Here is a 21,536-nt window from a genome sequence, read left to right on the forward strand (position 1 = left end):
CCTGAGGGCGCGCCCCTTATAACAAAGTGCGACATCAACTTTAAGAGCTGGAGGAAATATTCTCTTTGAAAATGCTGACCCCACAAACAGGCGGGTGTTCTAAAGGAGGGAAATAAGCGGTTCGAAGGGGCAAGAAAGGGGGGAGATGTCACTTGCTTCTTACTGATTTAACGGGTTGGGAGCACAGGTGCATGACACTCTCCTCCTCCCAGCCACCAGGCTCCCCTTGGCCCTCCACCCCTGCCCCTTCTTTCGCAGAAAAATTTATTGCCGAGGTGAGGCCAGGCTAACAAAAGTGCATCCCTGGGCGCTTCGGGCTCCACAAGAATGCTTTGATCCTCTCCCAGTGTCTAGTGGTCCCCAAGCGATTGCATTGCCAAATGCCAGCGACCCCCCGGGGCGGGGTCGCTGCTCGGGGACCCAGTATGGGGAAACCAGTGACAGGTTCTTCCTCCCTGCGCAAGAGGCCACGCGGGGGCGCTGTAGAGCGGGCACGCAGACCAGAGACCCGGCGGACCCGGCGGCCGGGGTCCTTGGAAAAGAGCAGCACCCGCGCACGCCCACCCTGCCCGCCCGCTTTTCCAGGAGCGTCTGCGGTCCTAGCGAACCGTGATCGGTTCCGAAATTTGGAGGGTCACTGGGAGAGGAAAAGAAGATGGTGGGGGTCATTTGGTTCCCTGGGGGCTCTGATTCCTCTCCTTCCAGACTTTAAGCGTCTACTCGAAAGAATAGATTCTTGGGAGGATTTTGCCAGGAAGGAAGGGAGAAGAAAGAATCTCACTTACTGAGGGTCCAGGTCAGGCTTTGTGCTGGGCGGACCCTTCCAACATGGCATTTCTCACTTGTCCACAGCTCTTCATTTTACACTTAACGGGAGCCATTTCCGAGGGGCTGTCTTGTCCAGAGCACAAAGTTAGGACAACAGAAGCCAGGTCTGAATTTGAAGCCCCCCATTCTAGCACTCTCCCCATCAGGAGTTAGCCAGAGGGGCCCTAATGAAAAGGGACCTAGGTCCCAGCTGGTTCTGCAGGAAACCAGCCTCCCCCCACCCCACGCCCCCATGCCCCCAGGTTTTTCTTCCAGGAGAAGCCAACTTGATCTCCACAGACACGAATTTGGCAAGCTCTCTTCGCAGAACTGCCCCAGCCCATACCACATCCTTGTTCTCAGTCCTTCTCCCCTCCCATACTCCCCTGCTTCGACCTTGCAGATCTCTCCCTGAAGACACCGCTCTGAGGAGCAAAGAACATTTTCAGTGAGGAACAGATTTTCAGAATTTTGCTTTGTAGCCAGTGAGGAAGACTGAAGTTTGGTGGTAGGAAATGACCCAAGACATCCACATAATGCAAACAATATAGGAAGCTGTGTAGACCAGCCTGGGCTCTGAAAGCATGGAAGACTTTCATAGGGGTTCATCTCTGGAACCCCTGAGAAGTTTTGGACAAGTCATTTAACCTAAGCCTCTGTGGCTCATTTGTAAAATGGGGACAATAGATAATTTTCCTTGCCTATAGCAGTGGTTTCCAGAAATAAGTTTAAAAAAATTGGAATTCTTTGAAAATCATAAAACATTTTGAGCATTAATGAGGTTCTCCTTGTCTTATTTAGCTCACTTTCAAATCAGGAACATCATATGCTGGGTAGCAACTTGATAAGATCAGATAAGATGCTGTCTGTGACAGGCTACAGAGGGAAATAACAGGTTCTGTTTCATTAATGATTTTTGAAGCAATGCCCTTCTCTCAAATTAAGCTGCCATTATGTTCCTTCATCCACCAAATTAAAAAATCCAGTGCCTTACCTCTCTTGCGGCCAACAGAGAACCAAGCTATGGAATGTTTACATAGATTTCTTTATCCCTGCGGAAGCACTGAGAAGGAAATATTACTCCCAGTTTGAAAAGCAGGAGGGATGCAGAAAGTTAATAAACCCTTGTTAAATAACCAGGTTGACCCAAATACTTTTCATTTCTCTTCCAAAAAAACGTTGTCCTGTTGTGTGGGAAAGAACAGGTTCACCCTCCTCTCTCTTATCTCAATCTACTAAGGCTGGTTTCTAGCTGGAACTATACACTGAGATGTTTTCTTTCCCTTTCTCTTACTCACACTTGTAATAATGAAAATTTTAAACATATACAAAAGCAGGCCGAATAGTAAAATGTCCATTAGTATAATCCAAATGTATAATATCCATGCTATCCATTTATCCATTTGGATATATAATATCTATATATCCATTAGCCCGATTTAGCAGTTGTCGGGCCATTCTTTCTGCCCCTCCCTGCTCAGAAGATGCTTGAGAAAGTCTACTGCATTTTTGTCCTTTAACGTTGCAGCCCTATTGGCTGAATTGGTATACCAAGTGGATGGAATTTCTTGGGCCTCAGATCTGATACTTTCTAGAATTCACAACCTTGGGACAACTCATCCTAGCCAAATACTCACTATTTGAGCACCTGCCTTGATGCCAGTGGACTGGGGACAGAGACACAAGTGAATCATGGCGCTAGATTCTAGAGTCTAGAAAATGAATTCCGCACAGCCTGATTTTCTAACCAAACTGCAGGAGTTCTTCTCAAACACACAGTAATTAATTACTCCCTCAAAGGTTTAGGATTGTTACCCTGCAAGGGCCTGGAAGTAGCTATTTCACAGAGAGCTTACCTCCGCGGTGGTTTTGGAACTATGCACCTGTTGGGTTCCTCCCCACTTGGGGAATTTTACTCTGCCCACTAATGAAAACATGTCTTGAGCCCAAAGACATCTTTGCCTGCCCTGCCTTTACATAAACAGACAACCTCCCAGGGTCTCCAAGAACAGGGGTTTGTTGTTGTTTTCTTCTCTACTGTTTTTCTTCCCACTTACGCAGTGCACACAGACATCTGTCCGCTTAACTTTCATCTACTAAAGAGTTACAAAGTCAGTAGACCCCCGCTTATCTTTTCCAAAAGAATCGGATCTGGCCGCGGTCCACAATACAATATATGAAAGCTCATAATCAAGTTCCAGTTATGGCACTCTATAGTATTCCCAGATGCTCCACGTCATTTGGCAAATCTATAATGTAATAAATATTGATGGCTTCCTTACATGTGGTGTTAAGATTTGCTCAGCCAAATATTTCTTTTCTGCACTCTTTAAAAAATATGTCACTAGAGTTGTCATCCTGAAAGTTGTTTGTACTCTCATGGCTTTATGTAAATGTCAACCAGATGCCGAGTTTCATTGTCATAGTTTCCTTTTGTTTTTATTTGTCTCTGTGGATTATTGGTGTTTGAAAACATTTTTTTGAGCCTTCCTAACATGCCTGTTCCTGACTGAAGATAAAACATTTTTTTTATATCAATGAACTTCTTGCTTAACATGTTTTCATTGTCCTTTCTGACTACAGGACCATGGTTCCTGAATTTCAAACATTTTTTCAAGTCAAGACACAAGTTGAGTAACCGCCTAATTGAGTGTAGCTTGAAGTTACTGGAATGGTGACTTTCGCACCACAGAAGGGACCTGTCAATTACAACCTTTTCCCCGTCCACGTTCAGTTACACACATGCCTTCATTCAAAGCCCTGTTTTCACTCCTTTCCAAAAATATTATCCTTCTGGGGAGAAATTTTTCACGCATAAATTCAGCTTAACCAATGACTTTTTTTTAAAGACAAGCCTGAGAACACCGATTCTTAGTTATATGAGGGAGGTAATGTATACACTGGTTTTTAAACCTAAATTTGTGGATGTTGATAATTAAAAATTGAAAGAGGAGAAGAATCCATGCATTTAGCCTGCCCTGAGAAAGACTCTTGAGTCCTTTGGAGCTTACCAAATAATGGTAAAAATTGTTTAAAAATTGTTTTAGATTACAGATCCTGCAACACGACAGAAGGATTTCCATTTTTCTCACGTTCCATAATTGTAAACATTCTTTGCCATGGGGGTATAGGTATTGGTAGGCTCAGATAAATAACTATAATTTTGTTATCGCTGCTACAAGAAAGGTTTTTGTTGATTTTCTTTTTTTAACAACTCTTCTGTTAAAAAAAAAAAAAAAGCAAAGGGAAATAAAAGAAACTCTGATCATCCTGCACAGTACACAGAAAATAAGTATAAGGAAATTTTAGAATATTCACTTAAAAATCCACATTGTGTATAAATGATATTTTCTAGAAAGACATTAATTCTTGAGTGTGGAATTTTACCTAGAAATTTTGAGAAATCAACATCATAATGACATTAACCCCACATTTTTTTGTTTGTAAGTTTGTAAAGCATTAAAGTTTTATTAACCAAATTTTTGATACTTGTTATAAATTAGAAATAGCATTTACAAGCTTTCTAAAAGTACAATTTGCTTTTGCTTCCATTGTAACTTTAGTCTCTAAAAACTATAAAGCAAATTAAACTAATACGAAAAATATCTGTGGTGCATGGTTTGGCGAAGGAGACTTACCTCAGAGGTGCTAACCATTTCATTTCTATTTCTCATTGTTTACAAAATTGTACATGAAAACAGACAAAAGAGGCTACTTTTCCATTATTCAATAATTACAGTATTCTCACAAAGGAAGTCGGGAATGCAATTTATCATGTGCACTGGAGTTATTCAGGACTGACAGGCAAGAGACTTTTCATGTGATGTCGCCAGCTTTATGCTACTATGTTATATGATAGCCCTCCTCAGGGCCCCTGGTCCCAGTCCTACCTTGGTTTTGAGTCTCATCCAACCCAGAAGTAATTAATCTCAATCCAAGTCAGCCCTACTAAGCTTCAGTGGAGTCATGGTGAAATTTTGGGCAGCTGCTTATAAAAAAACCAGAACAGAGGGAAAAGCCACCCATCATCCTCTACCATTCATTGCCTCCATGAAAGCAGATCTTAATGGGCTTTAAAAGGCATTTCTGTGAATCCATTTTTTCCCCTCTACTTACATTCCTATCACCCAATCTACTTAATACGGAAAAACACTGAAAGTGCCTCCTTCCTTTGTATGCAATGACTTCTTTTTTATTCATCTGTCAATGAAATTAAAAGAATGTTTGGGCCATATGGGATGGCTCTCCAAGATTCCAAGTTAGAGCTAGATCACTCTAATGTGTTTGAGAGAGAAAATTATATCCATCACTTACTAAAAGAACAGCCAGAGGACAGTTGAGGCCACGAGCTAAGTAATTCAGAGACTCAAACTACTCTGCCTCTATGTTTGGGGAGTCGGGGAGCAGGCCACGTCTCCAAACAGACATGAACAGACAATTCTTACAGGCATAAGCAAAGCCCATTAACCTGATAGGGTCTCAGCGACCGGCACAACATTTATTTAACACGTTGTTCCTTCCCATCGGAAAAGTGTCTAAGCCAAACCCACTTGTGAGTGCTGCATAAGACAGCTGAAACCGTTTACAGGAGGGGGTTCCATCCCCACCTCTGGGCACTTGGGACTAGGGACAGGCAGGTGATGTGAACTCATCTTGCTAAACATGCAGCCTGATATAATTAATGTTTATAAGACATTATAAAACATTTAAAATTAATGCTCACAATGTTTATTTTTTTGATGTTTATCAAAGCCCGGGACCCAAGTCTCTCTCCCTCTGAAAACCAAATTTAAAATGGGGGCTGAGAAAGGTTTTAAAAGACTTCTTATCTAGTTAAAGGGGCCACGAGCCATGAAATGACCAAAAAGCTAAATGTTAATATAAGGAAGATGAAAAGTGATACTAGAGCCTAGATAATGGCCAAGCTCTCTAACCAGCCTTGGTGGGCTCAAGAGTTTATTTTCAAAGCCAGCCTTCTTCCCTGGTGTGTGGCTCAGTCTCCCATGCCCTCAGCCTGGACCGTCTCCAAAGCCTCTTAGGCTGGCAAGCCTCTCCCAACTCAGCCCTCCCGCACATGTCAGCAGGTGAGTCATCTGATGGCATTGCTATGGTCCACTCTCCGAAGCCATCACTCCCTCCTCCGTGCCCCAGGACAGAGCCACCAGCTCTGACTCTTGTCCTGCTTGCAAAGCCATCCACAACCTCAATCCCCACTTTTGCCTAGAAGAATCCCTCCACACTGCGCTAGCCAACGCCCTCTCACACACCTGCAGGTCTTTACGGATGCCTTCGCTCTATCCTTCCACTGCCACCAAACTACCATATCTTATGGATTTGTTCAGATCCCTGTTTTACGAAAAACCTTCCCTTCCCACCCTATCCAAGAAATACTTTTCTCCTTTGACCTCATATTTATCTCAATGTCTATGCTCTTTATAATCTACCATCATGCCTTTTTAGTAATGTTTATATCATTTTATTTAGTTTTTATCATTTTGGTCGAAGTCATTTTTCCAAATCTAGCCTGTAAGCTTCTTAGGAGTAGGGTCCATATCTTAAAACTCCTCATGTTCCCAATAGCACCTAAGACAATACCTTAAAAGAATGTGTGGTCAGTGGATATTTGTTGATTAAATGATTGATTAAGCTGTTAATTTGTGAGTGGCAAATAAAAGTCTTTCATTCATTAATTTAACAGGTATTTATTGAGTACTTACCATGTGTTGAGCCCAATTTTAAATTCTGGGGACACAGCAATGAACAAAACAAAGTCTCCCAGTGTCATGGAAGAAAGATGGACAATAATAAATAAACCAGAGGGGCACCTAGGTGGCTCAGTCGGTTAAGAGTCTGTCTTTGGCTCAGGTCATGATCTCAGGGTCCTGGGATAGAGTCCCACATTGAGCTCCCTGCTCAGCGAGGAGTCTGCTTCTCCCCTTCTCCCTCTGCCCCTCCCACCCACCCCCTCTCACCCACCCTCCCCCGCTCATGTTCTCTCTCTCTCAAATAAATAAAATCTTAAAAAGAAAAAAGAAAAAGAAAAAAACCCAATAATCCAGAAAGTATGTAATATGTCAGATGGTGGTAAGTTACATAGGGAAGAAAAAACCCTGAGTGAGAAGGATAGGAATGGCTGGAGGGGTGCTGTCTTATATACAGAGCCTCACAGATAAGGGGTGTTTGAGCAGAGACCTAAAGGAAGTGTTGGTATCTGTGGAATAACATTCCAGCTGGAGAAAATGACAAGTGCAAAGGCCCTGAGGTAGGAATGTGTTTGGCATGTTTACGGAACAGGAAGTGGCAAATGCAGCTGTATCAGAGCAAGTAAGGGAGACAGCGGTGGTGTGTAAGTGTTTGAGAGGTATGGAAGGACAGATCATACAGAGGCTAGAGGACCTGGGCCCTCACTCTGAGAGAGATGGGGGATCTAAATAAACAGAAATGTAAAACATTAACTCAGTTTGTATCATTCAGCATGAACGTCTAAGATCAGACCAGCACTCAAGCTATTTGTGTAAAACAGAAACACCTCCACATTTATAGAGCATCCACCTGGACCAGATGCATGAATAGATTACCTAATTCATTTCTCAAAATAATGCTGTGAGTCAAGCACTATGTCTATTTTTTTTAGACTTACAGAGTTTAAGAAACTTGCCCGAGGTCACACATATGATAAATTAGGGGGGTGGGGGTGGGGAGGTGGCTGGCATTCAAACCCAGGTACATCTAACTCCAGAGCCCAACCCCTTCACCACTGCCTGTGGAAATGGCAGAAATCCCCAACATCCATTACATTTGGGTACATGCTCTTGAGTACAGATGACCTGTGTATAAGATAGTCAATGTCAGCTGTATGATCGTCCCCTTTTACTAAGCCTAACATTTGAGAATCTGGATGCAGATTGTTGGCAAGGGGCACTACACAGGTAAGTGATAAGTTATCTGCCATTAATGTGTTACTAGTAGTTCTCTTGTGGAATAAAGTTGCATGAAGGGCCTGAGAGTGAGAGCTCTGTATTAAGAACCCCTCCGTATCCTGTGACCACAGCCTCTCCGCTAGTCTGGACAGAACCCACAGAGGCAAATACTGACCGCACCTTTCCCCAAGGGCAGAGGTTCTCAACTTCCAGAACACATGGGAACCACCTGCGAAATCCTGGCTCTTCTTTCCCCCTCCAGAAAGAGTGCTCGGGCCAGCACTCCTGCAGGCGCTGAATCAACAGGTCTGAAGGGAAAACCAGCTATTCTGATGCGCACTGAGAAGGAAGAGTCACTGACCTAGAGGGACAAGTGGTCTCTTAGAGCCTTGATATTCAGGGAATTTGTCCAGCTCTGACTTTGTAATTGAAAGCCTACTTAGCAAATATCGATCCAACAAATTCTTTTTTTTTTTCTTTTTCATTTTAGAATCATAAAACACTGTGTCAGTCAGATGAACTTCTAGATGTAGTGTTTGGACCTGAATACGTAAAAGGAGGAGCTACTGACAGGTAGTCTAGTAAGCAAAAAGTGAGTAGGAAGTGTTGTCACTGCAAAGAGAGGTACCTACTGGCCAACTGGATCCTGGAATCATCAGGAAGCAGTGGTGAAACCATACGGTAATTGTCTTTCTCCGATTGACTTACTTCACTTAGCATAATACCCTCCAGTTTCATCCATGTCGATGGAAATGTTAAGTATTCAGCCTTTCTGATGGCTGAGTAATATTTCATTGTATATACACCACATCTTCTTTATCCATTCATCTGTCGATGGACATCTGGGCTCTTTCTACAGTTTGGCTATTGTGGACATTCCTGCTATAAACATTGGGGTGCAGGTGTCCCTTCTTTTCACTACATCTGTATCTTTGGGGTAAATACCTAGTTATGCTCTTAACTCTAGGGAACAAACTGAGGGCTGCTGGAGGGGAGGTGGGTGGGGGGTTGGGGTAACTGGGTGATGGGCATTAAGGAGGGCACGTGATGTGATGAGCACTGGGTGTTATATGCAACTGATGAATTATTGAACTCTACATCTGAAACTAATGATGTACTATATGTTGGCTAATTGAATTTAAATTAAAAAAAAAAAAAGGAAACCGCGGCGGTCACAGGCAGGATGGCAAATGGGTTTCCATCCCCGCGCCAGCTCACGTGGCCAGTTTGCGGCTGCCAGGATCACTGCACCGTGACAGGGATTCAGAGGGTGGGCAGGACAGAGCAGAGTGATGGATTAGCAACATCTGTCATGAATGTGCACATGCAACAGCATGGTTTAGATGAGAGCCAAGTGGGAGAATATTGCAGCAGAGAAAGGCATCCGACCTGACCCAAAAAAAGAAATGAAGTTGCGAGAAACATCAGCACTGATATTTAGCAGGTAAAAATCCATCTATTCTCTACTTAATCATAGGGGTATCCCGACTGAGATCTCAAGAGAAAGCTCAGTTAATATTATTTATTAACTTAGCTAATAATGTTCATGCTTAAGAGGAAGGGTAAATTGAATGATCAGGTGGTTTATAAAACATACCAGGGTTAATGAAGCTGTATTTATTGTAGTCCCATGGCTGGATCAAAGCCATCAACAATGAGCAATTATCAAATTGTCAATGTGCGGACACCGCTATTCTTAATTTAATGGCTTGTTTATTTAACTGCTGGCTACTGTCTCTCTTAAGAGCTTTTAGCTTCTTCCTCTGATATTTTCTGAGCCTGACAGTGTGACATTGTTTGTTTTTGTCTTTTTCCCAAGGTTTATTATTGGTTTGTTTTAATATTCTCTTGTTGGGCCAACTTGTTGGACAGTCAAATAAATCCCTCAGCTGAGGATACGTGAGAAACATGCCACCGTTTACCAACAACCTGATCTTTAAAAATATTTAGGCAGGGAGGACACAAACAAGCCATTTTCAGGTCATCTTTCTCTCTCTACACAATACCAGTCTCAAAACTATTTTGATTATTTTCCTATTTGTACGAAACAATTTGTCATATGTAATACTTAAAATATTATAATATTCTATATGATGCATAATTATCTTCTTTCATGTAACTATTAAGAACATATGGATTTTTAAAAAACCATTGAACATCTTATATTCTGCATAACTATCATTTTTCCTGCATTACGAGTTAGGCGTACTTCAACATGAAAAGATTTGTTGATTGTGGAAAGATAATAATAATGTGTGCTCAGGCAAACATCTCCTAATTGTGCTATGGAGTGATGGAGGCATTAAATTAAGACCTGGGAGACACCTTAGAAATCATTTACTCCAGTGGTTTTCAAATATATTTTAGCTTAAGACCCCTTTCCACCAAAGAGAGCATCCTAGAAGGCCCCAGGGTGAAACGCTTAAATCTGGAGGCACCCTGATTGAAACAGGAGTGGGGACCCTTGCTTCCCCACTTCTGCAGCCCAGCCCAGCCTGGTGGTCCCTAAATCATGGAAACTGAGGAAAGGGGGGCTTAGTCAGATACTATCTTATGCAGGATTTGTTGGCTGAGCATTTCAACACCAGACAGCAAACGCTTTATCAGGTTTCCTTTGGATCGCCCCTTTAGGAGAGGCCCCGAAAGCAGGAATTTGCCATGTTTTATATACCAACCACGGCTAGAACATGAGGCTCCACCACGAATGGGCTTTGAATATACCATTCCTCTTTTTTTTTAAATTATTTATAAGTTTACATCCATAATCATCTTAATTAATGAGAATAATATTATCGGGGAACAACAATCAGACAATTTGACAGACAAGTTATGGGTCCTGTCGTCATATTAACCTCAGCATCTGTTTCTGTATCTTTTTTTAATTTTTTTTTAAAGATTTTATCCATTTATTTGAGAGAGAGAAAGAGAGGGTCAGCGGGGTGGGGGGGAGGGGCAGAGGGAGAGGGAGAAGCAGACTCCCTGCTGAACAGAGAGCCCAATCTGGGACTCGATCCCAGGGCCCTGAGATCATGACCTGAGCCAAAGGCAGATGCTTAACTGACTGAGCCACCCCAGGGCCCCCTGTTTCTATATCTTATTTCGATTGTAAGACATTCAGATACGTTTAAGCAAAGGGATAAGGTATAAGCAAGGGGTAATTTTTTAAACTTTTTAAGTGACAGAGAATTATATCCAGTGAAAGGTATAGCTATTAAGTGTACAACTCAATGATAAACGTGTATACCCATGTAACCAACACCCCAATTGAGATGTAGATGCATATCTGTTTGACTGCCTTCGAGGTGACGGATAAATGCTTTGTGCCATGTGCAGGTAAGCCCTTCTCAGACAGAAAGTCTTCCTGAGAGGCTTAGGAGCTGAAGACCAGGCAGTGGCCAGAAGTCGCAGTCAGAACAGTAGCCCAGGACGTTGCAGGAGTATTCCTGGTCAAGCACAGCTGGAGAGCCCCGCACCACTACTCCAGAAACTCAGGCACTGTCTCTGAATCCAAAGCACCAAGTGGCCAGTGAGCACCATGGTTATAATGATGCACAACGGCATTTTTTTATTCGATGGGGCAGGTCTGGCCAGGGAGAAGAGGCTGGAGCTCCATTTCCCAACGTGGGCTCTCGCTGGGTCAATAGCAAGATTGTTATAGAGGGTAACCCGAGCCGGGTAATGTGTGTAGGATCTGTGGCTTTATTGTGTCCCTGCTATGTTAATTAGTACTAGAAGCATGATGGATTGGCAACACGTGTGCGCTCTGAGTCTGAAACCAGCCCTGAGAGTTTAGCACTCCATTAGTTACACATCACAGAAACCCAGGGGATGTTTACTCAAAAAGAGGATCACTTACAAGAGGGAAACATGCTAATTCATTCCTGATACCGTCTGGGGAGAGGGACACCCCATCAGCCTGTGAGTGGTGTAACCTGTCATCCAAGACAGAGATGGAATGAGAGGCTGGCGGGAAAACACAGAAAGCCCCCGGCCCCCTGGCCTGGGAACCCTGAAATCTCAAATCCTCAGTTGTTCCTACACGAATCCCTCTGAGACAGAAGTTCAGAGAAGGCTCTGTGTTGACATTTCAATTCATTACCCTGTTCCAGAGGCAGGGAACCCTGGACCCAATCGCTCCCACACCCTTGCCAGGCCACAGGGAGGGGAATTCTCTTCCTTCTCACCAGGTTTTATGCCGGCTGCTGACTCTCAGGCCTGGACCAGCTCTATGTACCCCTACCTCAGCCTGACAGGTACCAAAAGGCCTCAGAAAGGATGTCCAAAAACCTGGCACTCCTCTGAGCCAGGTGACTATTACAGGCCTATTCTTGTAAACTCAGAGGACTTTGAGAAGACAAATTCCAAGTTCCGTTCCCATGGTAAGGTTCCAGAGTTTCAGTGTTGTCAAAGCAATTGTGTCCACGTGAGAAAATACAGAAGTGGCCAAGATATTTTTTTAGAATCGTCTAAAATATGAATGAATCTATGAATGGTGCTTGCTTTCAATTAGCCAGTATAACTGGCATGTAATATCGCCTGAGAATGTGGAATACGTGTAGATATATTTGGGCAGTGGTGTGCTGGGAAATGTTGAACAACTGGCTGAGGGTGGTGGGGAAGCCTGGTAGTTTCTGTGGTGTACACATTCCCACCATGGCCAATTTCGAGCTACCAAGCCGACATTGCTGAATGCAGAGCCGGGGAGAGATGTTTGCAGGTGTTCCTCACAAGCCAATAGGAACAGGCTCCAGTACATGTTATAAGCTGCGTAAATACATTTGGATAAAAATCATCCCTGCTCCTCATGCCTCGTAATGCTGGTCCTCTTCTCCCCTCTGTTTCTGTCCACACATCTCAGCACGGTAGTTAAGGGTTTGGGACCCAAGTCAGCTCAGCTGCTGTGAAGCTACTGTGTATTCCTTTGTCTCTTTCCTTGTCTACCAAATTGAGACTTTTTATAGATTTATTCATTCATTTAGAGAGCGGGAGGAGGGGCAGAGGGACAGAATCTTTGAAGCAGTCTTCCTGCTGAGCACAGAACCCCATGTGGGGCTCGATCCCATGATTCATGAGATCGTGACCTGAGCCAAAACCAAGAGTCCGAAGCTCCACCGACTGTGCCACCCAGCTGCCCCCCAAATTGAGATTTTTAAAAAACAGGATCTTCTCCACAGGGATGCTGTGTGGATGAAATAACTTACTTAGCACACTCTAACATAGTGATGTTCAAACTTCAGTATGCATCAGGACCACGTAGACCGAGTGCTAAAACACGGATGGCTGAGCCACCCACCCAAATTTCCTAATTCAGTGGATCTCAGTTAGGGCCTGCCTGAGGATGTACATTTCTAACAAGTTTCCAGGTGGGGCCTGAGTTTGCATTTGTGACAAATTCCCAGGTGTTGAGGACATGGTTGGGCCAGAGCCCACACCCGGAGAACCATCCTATAGGTTTCAGTACGGTGCCTAGAATCCATTACATATTGGCTGTTATTATCGTCAACTTGAAGAGGTCAGAGCCTTTGCCTGTAAATAAGGCAAAAGACCCCAGGCCCCTCCTAAATGAGCAAACTATCCCAGAATGGCTCCTTAAGATCTAAGAGAAACCTCAGCTCCCCTCAAACAAGGAATAGTGGGGAGAGCATTCACTTTTCCCTTTCTTTCCATCAGTCGGTCAACAAAATCATCCCCACTTCACAACGGGCCAGCACCAGGAGGGAAAGATCAGGTAGGATTAAAAGGCACATGTATTAAAGAAGCAGGAATCAAAACTTGGATTACTTCTTGAGGACACCGGCCAAAAGGAGAAATCCCCAGGGCAGCTGTCCTTCCGTCAGGCATTCAAGTTGGTATGTTTGTTTTGCCGTAGCTGAGTACATATACACCTGGACGGCACTTACATTAATTGGTGAGGACAGGGGCTGATGGCTCATAGCTCTTAGCACACTTAGCACCAGACATGACCGGTTCTTGAGTGAAGCACAGAATTTATATTCTGTGTCACTTGTTCTTCATCAGTCTTGCATTGTGAGTCTTAGGCTTCACTTCAACAGCTTAAAATTATGTAACATCTTACATTCATCTCTCACTACAATTACTAATTGCTCTAAACCCACTGCATTCTCTGTATAACTGAGAGGCGAGGAACAAATGGTTAGCCCTTCATGGTTTTTTAGGTCAATGATGCCAGTAGATCAAATAATTGTTCTTTGCTAATAGACGTCACACAAGCCACATCCTGGGGTCAGGGCATAGGGCAATGGTAGCCCAATGCTTACAAGAACACAAGGGAAAGTAGGACTCACCAACTGAGAAAGAGAATGTTTATGCCCCCGCATTCCCACGTGAACTGTCTGGACAGTGATTCCCGGCGGCCGGGGAGTTGGCGCACATGCTCTGTTTGATTATGTAACAACTAGCAACTTCCCAGCTCTGCGCATGGAGACCACAAGAAACACAGAATAGAAAACCCAGATGGGAATCCCTGGGGAGGCACGTGTTTCAGGTTTTCCGTGGACCTAGCCTTTTGGAGCCTCAGTATTCTGATCTTTGGATATACCCAGAAGATGCCCGACCCAACATTTCTACCTGATTTTACTATGGCTCATTTGCTTCCCTTTCATAGAGCAGTTGAACACCAGTGGAGCACAACACTGCCGCTGCACACAGACCCCCTAACTCAACCCTAAAAGCCAGCTTTGCCCGAGCCAAGAAACACAGACTCTATCCTTCCTCTTTTGCCCATGTTTTATTTAGAAGGTAGTTGGTCCCTCCAAAGGCATTTCACTATGATAATCCTCTTCCTTCCTCCAACACTCAAGCCAGCTGCTTTTCTCCCCTCTTGCCATCTTGAGTCTCCACAAACGGAATGTGGAAGGAGGAAGAAGAAAGTGAGCCTCCTGCCTATTTGTTCCTAAATCCCATTGAACAAAAGCACAATGCCAAAGGTATTAGAACTCTATCATACCCTTCACACTAGTAACTAATCATATGACCCAAAAATTCCTAAAGTAAATACAGAGTGAGGTGTAAACTAGCCAGAAACATAAAACTAGAGAAATTTTCCAGCTCATGAATTAGGTGCCTACCTTTCCCCTGTTGCTTGTATTTACATTCTTACGGCTTATAAACAAAGAAGTCAAAGGAAAAGATCAACAGATTTAACTACCTGAACATTAAAATAATGGATGGATGGATGGATGGAAGGAAGGGAAGGAGGGAGGGAGGGAGGGAGGGAGGGAGGGAGGAAGGGAAGAGGGAGGGAAAGAGGGAGGAGAAAGAAAAAGGAAAGGGAAAAATAACAGACTAGGGAAAACATTTGCAGCAAATAGGATAAAGTGTTAATATCATAAGTAGATAAAAGTGTTATTTAATTGATGATAGAAAAGAGAAATGAACAGAAGTCACAAAATAATAAATACAATAAGTAATGAATACAGAAAAATAGCCTCATTGGAAATCAAAGAAATGCAAAATTTTAAATATCAAGATACCAATATTTACCTAATAAAGTAGCAAAAAAAGAATGTGATGTTAACACCCAAAGCCATGGTGTGAACAGGCCCCAAAACATTGCCAGGAGCATCCAAAATTGGTACAACCCTTGAGCAAAGAAGCTTAGAAACCTATCAAATGCCATGACATTGTTCATACCCTTTGACCCAGAAATCCAACTTCTGAAAGGAAATAACATAAAGAAAAGAAAAAGCTACATACACAAATATATTGAAGGTAACATTATTTATAATTTTTTTAAATGGAAGCAACCCAAAAACCCAGCAATATAGAACAACTAAGTAAACTATGGTACATCCATCCATTCATTTAGTCAAAAAACATCTTTTTAATTTTTCAAAAAGATTTATTTATTTTATTTTGGATAGAGAGCCTCTGTGTGAGTGGGGGAGAGGCAGAGGGAGAGAAAGAGAGAGAATCCTCAAGCAGACTCCCTGCTGAGCATGGAGCCCAACATGGGGCTTGATCCCAGAACCCTGAGATCATGACCTGAGCTGAAATCAAGAGTTGGACACTTAAACGACTGAGCCACCAGGCGCCCCATGTATTCAACAAACATTTATTAGTCATCTCCATGTACTAGTCACTCCTTCCCCACTGTCAAAGTCTAAGAGTAATCAATAACAGATAAAGAAGAGGGGCGCCTGGGTGGCTCAGTCGTTAAGCGTCTGCCTTCGGCTCAGGTCATGATCCTGGGGTCCTGGGATCGAGCCCCACATTGGGGTCCCTGCTCAGCAGGAAGCCTGCTTCTCCCTCTCCCACTCCCCATGTTTATGTTCCCTCTCTGGCTGTGTCTCTCTCTGCCAAATAAATAAATAAAATCTTAAAAAAAAATAAATAACAGATAAGGAAGATAAAAAAATACATTGAGATGATTTCCCTTTAAATCAAGCAATGTCAGCCTTCAATAGACCATTTGGATGTATACTACATCCAAATCATCAGGGCATAAAATGGCCAGTATACTGTAAGAATGGTTATCATCAAAAAGATAAGAGATAGTAAGTATTGGGGAGGATGTGGAGAAAAAGGAACTCTTGTGGACTGTTGGTGGGAATGTAAATTGGTACAGCCACTGTGGAAAACAATATGGAGGTTCCTCAAAAAATTAAAAATAGAAACTACCATATGATCCAGCAATCCCACTTCTGGGTATTTATCCCAAGGAAATGAAAGCAGGACCTGGAAAAGATATCTGCACTCTCGTGTTCGTTGCGGCATTGTTCACAATAGCCAGGATATGGAAAGAACCTAAGGCTCCATCAGTGAATGAACAAATCAAGAAATTGGGGCATGTACATTCAATGGAATATCACTCGGCCATGAGAAAGGAGGAAATCTTGCCATTTGCTACAACATGGAGGAACCCTGAGGGCATTATGCGAAGTGAGATAAGTCAGACAAAGATGAGTACTTTATGAGATCACTTATATGTGGAATCTAAAAAAGCCAAACTCACAGAAAGTGAGACTAGAATGGTGGTTGCCACGGGCTGGGGGGTGGGGGGAATGGGGAGATGCTGGTCAAAGGGCACAAAGTTTCAGTTATAAGATGAATAAGTTCTGATGATGTAATGTACAGCACGGTGATTATATGTAATAACACTATATTACATACTTGAATGTTGCTAAGAGAGTAGATCTTCAATGTTCTCACTACAGAAGAGAAACGGTAATTATGTGATGCGACAGAGGTGTGAGTTAACCCTATGGCAGTGATCATCCTGCAATATATAAGTGTATCAGATCACCAGGTTGTACACTTTAAATGTACAAGTTATATGTCAATTAGATCTCAATAAATCTGGAGAAAATAAATTTTAAATAAAATGCTCAGTATTAATATCAAGGAAGGTGATGGCACTTGTCTTGAGGCTCACCTGACTACTTAAAGGCATTTGATGTGAGCCTTGGGGAAATCATGGGAGACAGCGGAGCCAGGGCTCCCAGGGGCCCAGAATTCACAGTCCACTGCATTAAGGGCTTGAACTTAAATGTACTGGAGCCCCAGGGCCTCAGCAACCACTGGCCTTCAAAGAGCCCTATAAACGTTTACGTGATGCCTGGGTTCTGGGGGCAGCAGAGATGACAGGCAGAAGCAGGTGATGACACAGCGTTGTTCCCCAATGGGGCTCCTCGTCTCAAATGCAATCTCTCGGCCCTTCTGATGTGCTCATCACTGTCCCTCCAGCTCTCTGGAGCATGGTAGGAGGGGAGCAAGCTTGTAGTCAAGGAAGCTGACTTGCTTCAGACCCTGGGCTGCTGGGGTTGGCCGGACCAAAGAGAGCTCCTCGGGCTGCCCCAGTTGCCACTTGCCTCTGACGGCAAACCCATGTCCCTGCCGTTACCATTAGACACCTGCCTCTAAGCATCAGCTAAAATGCCTGCCTCTAAAGGAACCACTTTTCTGCGGCACCTGGGTGGCTCAGTCAGTTTAGTGTCTGCCTTCAGCTCAGGTTATGATCCCGGAGTCCTGGGATCGAGCCCCACGTTGGGCTCCCTACTCAGCAGGGAGTCCACTTCTCCCTCTCCCTCTGATGCCCCCCCTTGCTTGTGCTCTTGCTCTTCTCTTTCAAATGAATAAATAAAAAGTCCTTAAAAAGAAATAAAATAAAGGAAGAACTTTCCCACCACTCCCTAACACCAAAGATGTTTTCCAATAAAGGAAAACCCTTCATTTCACAATTAGAGACAAGGCTTAAAATTGACACCATAATAATAACAAATTAAGTATCACGTAGAATAACTACTATGTGCCAGCTATTCTAAGTGTTTTGCATGCGTGATTCACTTACTACTTACAATGAGCCCATGAGGAAAGTACTATTACTTTCGATCCCACTTTACACATGAGGGAATGTAAGCTTAGAGTAACTTGCCAAGTTCACACACAAGCGGGATGCCTTTTGACCCAGCGATCCCACCGCTGGGAGTAAATTAGCCCACAGGAATGAAAATCTCTATATACAAATATATTTGCGGTGGTCTTAGGTAACATGGGGAAAAGTTGGAAGCAATCTAAAGAGAGTAACAAGTACAGAATAGCTAAGTAAAGGCATTCATTCATTACGGGACTCAGGCAGGCTGGTTCCATTAACCACTATACCACCCTGCCCCCTTAGAAGGAGACTGATTACCAAAATTTACACTATGGGTAAATGGCTGATAGGCAGAGGCCTTCCCAAAAGCTGGGGGAAAAAGTAATGCCTGAAAGATGAGGATGTGGGGGTGGTGATGAGGATCCAGGCTCAGACAATACATTTTACTCACCTCTCGGTTCTACCTATACTAGGTCTGGGCTATTCTTTCCCAGAATCAAACTCCAAATTCCCCCTCCACTTCTTCTTCAAAATAAAAAATGAGCAGGCACTAATCTAAGTACTCACTGATTCAAAAAAAAAAAAGGGGGGGGGAATAAGTGTTCATCTGTTTTGTTTTTTAAATTGCACATAAGAGTGAAATCCTATGGTATTTGTCTTTCTCTGACTTATTTCGCTTAGCGTAATACCCTCTAGTTCCATCCACGTCATTGCAAATGGCCAGATTTCATTCTAAGGAAAAATAAGATGAAAACTGAGAGGGAGGCAAACCATAAGAGACACTGACCTCTAGGGAACAAACTGAGGGTTGCTGGACAGGAGGTCGGTGGGGGGTATGTGGTAACTGGGTGATAGGCATTAAGGAGGGCATGTGATAGAATGAGCACTGGGCGTTGTAATGCAACTGATGAATCACTAAACTCTCCCTATGAAACTAATAAAAAATAAAATAAATAAAAAATAATAAAAATTTAAAAATAAAAAAGGAAATAAATGTGCTTTTATTCTCCCCCCCCCCCCAAAAAAGGCCTTATAACCACCAAGCTAACCTAAACCAAAACAAAACTGCTCTGCATTGCTTCAGGCCAGTGAAGGAACATGTTTATAGCTTTTGGTGTGGCCACGGATCAAAAGCCTCAAGCTGAGCTGCCCGAGAGCCCGGCAGATTCCCACAAGTGCAGGCTACCGAGGAGGGCTTCTGAGGTGGGTTTCCTCATATTTAAAAGCCCTTCAGTCATGCCAGGGACCAGGCCAGGGCACAGAGCACAGCTAGGACTGATGTGTCATCTGCAGGGGCCAAACACACATACACACAAACACACACACGCACACTGCCTCCCTCCCCGCGCTCATGAGTGTGTAGAAACACACTCCACCTCCTACCCACCAAACAAGCTGAAGGAACCTGCATGCACGACATGTGCTCTTTCCTTCTCCGGTTTATCTCCCTCCTGCCTCCTCCATGACTCCCACCGCTGAGAAGCACATCCTCCCCAGCGTTCTGCTGAGAGGTACCTAGTGACGCAGGTAAGGCCTTCCTGAGCCTCAGTTTCCACTATTTATTTCCCTTATTTTACTTCTGAAAGGACATTTCCTAATTCCTTCTTTCATTTACTATCCCAGGATATGGACAAAGTTATTTCACAGAGAAATCAAGGGCTATCTTGGATTAAGTAGTGTGGACTCTTGGCATTCCTAGTTTCAACATTCATGGTTCCAACTCAAGCAAACTTGAAGATCAGGACATGTGGACGTGAGCGATTTTTCTGGGGCAAAAAGTTAAATCAGTCTCAGCGCCCGGCTCATGTGGAAGTGAGCTCCTTCATTGTAGTAAGTGAGCCTCACTGAGCACCCGGTGTGCACATCTCAGCTCAGCTGTGTGGCTCTCTTCTCAAAACCTAGAATGCATTTTTATGGAAGGAGGAAAGATATTGATAGAAATGGGGCTCTCTGAGGGTCCTGGAATGTGTCTGCAGAATGTCCTGGGTCAGCCTTCTCTCTCACGGTCATAAAGAAATCAGGAAATACATCCTTAGCGTGGGTGAGGATAAGGATTTGGTTCCGTGAGCTGTGTTCACAGTACAACCTTCATGGATCAGTCAGTAAATCAGCACGTCGATGATGAAGAGACAGCACCCCTTCCCCTCCTGCCCAGGGAATCAGGAATTCTGTTCTAAGCAAAGGAGTCAGAAAAGAATTGGGCCCTATCCTTTCCTCTGGGAACCTGTAGGATTAGCAGAGAAAAGGGAGCAAGAGAGACAAAAGAAAGTGTAAGCTAACAACAAAGACTCAGTCCTTCTCCGTAAGGGGGAAGGTTTCGGAAATACCTCAAACACAGGTTTGGTGTCAGACATGAGTCAATGTCCCAGCTCAGCCATTGTCAGTTATATAATTGCTCTAAGATTCCATTCCCTTCCTGAGATGAGAATAATAAAAGTGCCTTCCTCTTTGGGTTCTTATGAAGATTCAATGAGATCTGTGTGAACCGTTCATACAGTGTCTGGCAACTAGTACGTGCTCGAGGAACATTCAACAGTATGTTTATTACTTTACTATGTGTTAGACAAGAATGGAAAGTAGAAATTTCCTGACTGCCTCCACCACCACTTTCTCCTTTGGCTGCTTCTGGTTGAGAGGTTTACTTTCCTGATCTGATAAATGCCTTCTGGGTCCTACTCCGTAAGGCTAAGGTGGCCTCCACTGCCCATCCTCTAAGCCTACAGGAGTAGACAGGACCTACCTTGCAGGTCTTGGATAACTTCACTCTTTGCTGGAAGAGAATCAAAGAGGCCAGGGACGGCCCATCTGGTCAGACTGCCACTAATAAAAGCCAGGATGCTGCAGAGAAAGAGACAACTTTTCAGAAATGTGATAGACCCCCTTCTGTGATGGACAAAACATCTGTTTGCTCCATCTTGCAGATTTGGGGATGCTGGGTCTAAGAGCTGTTTTTTCTGACAGCATTAGATGGAATACTGTTTCTATGCTCACACAGGGTGTCTTTTCAACTCTAAACGTAAACATTTAGCTCCAAGAGTGGAAGAAATAGCAGGTTGCAGGGGCAAGCAATGACTTGGTGTTTCTTTAAGGATCCCCTGGTTCAGGGCTACTTGTGGGTGAGTTAACTCCTGATCAACACCCAATATTGCACGGGAGGGGCAAAAGCTTTTAAAACAAGATTGGAAGAAAATAGCCATAATAAATCTAGTTGACAAGGGAGTTGTAACTAAATTATATAAAGAACTCTTATAAACAAAAGGCAAACAATGCAACCTAAAGAAACACGGGTAAAAGATTTCAACAGACACTTCACCAATGAAGACAAGCACACTCTTAAGAGCACGAAAAGATGCTTAACATGATTAGTCACCAGGGAAATGCAAATTAAAACCATAATGGAACAGCACTATCTATTAGGATAGCTAGAAAATGTTTAAATTTGACATTGCCAAGTGTTAGTGATATGAAGCAACTGG

The sequence above is a fragment of the Halichoerus grypus genome, chromosome 14 (assembly GCF_964656455.1).
Source record: "Halichoerus grypus chromosome 14, mHalGry1.hap1.1, whole genome shotgun sequence".
In the NCBI taxonomy this organism is placed as follows: Eukaryota; Metazoa; Chordata; class Mammalia; order Carnivora; family Phocidae; genus Halichoerus; species Halichoerus grypus.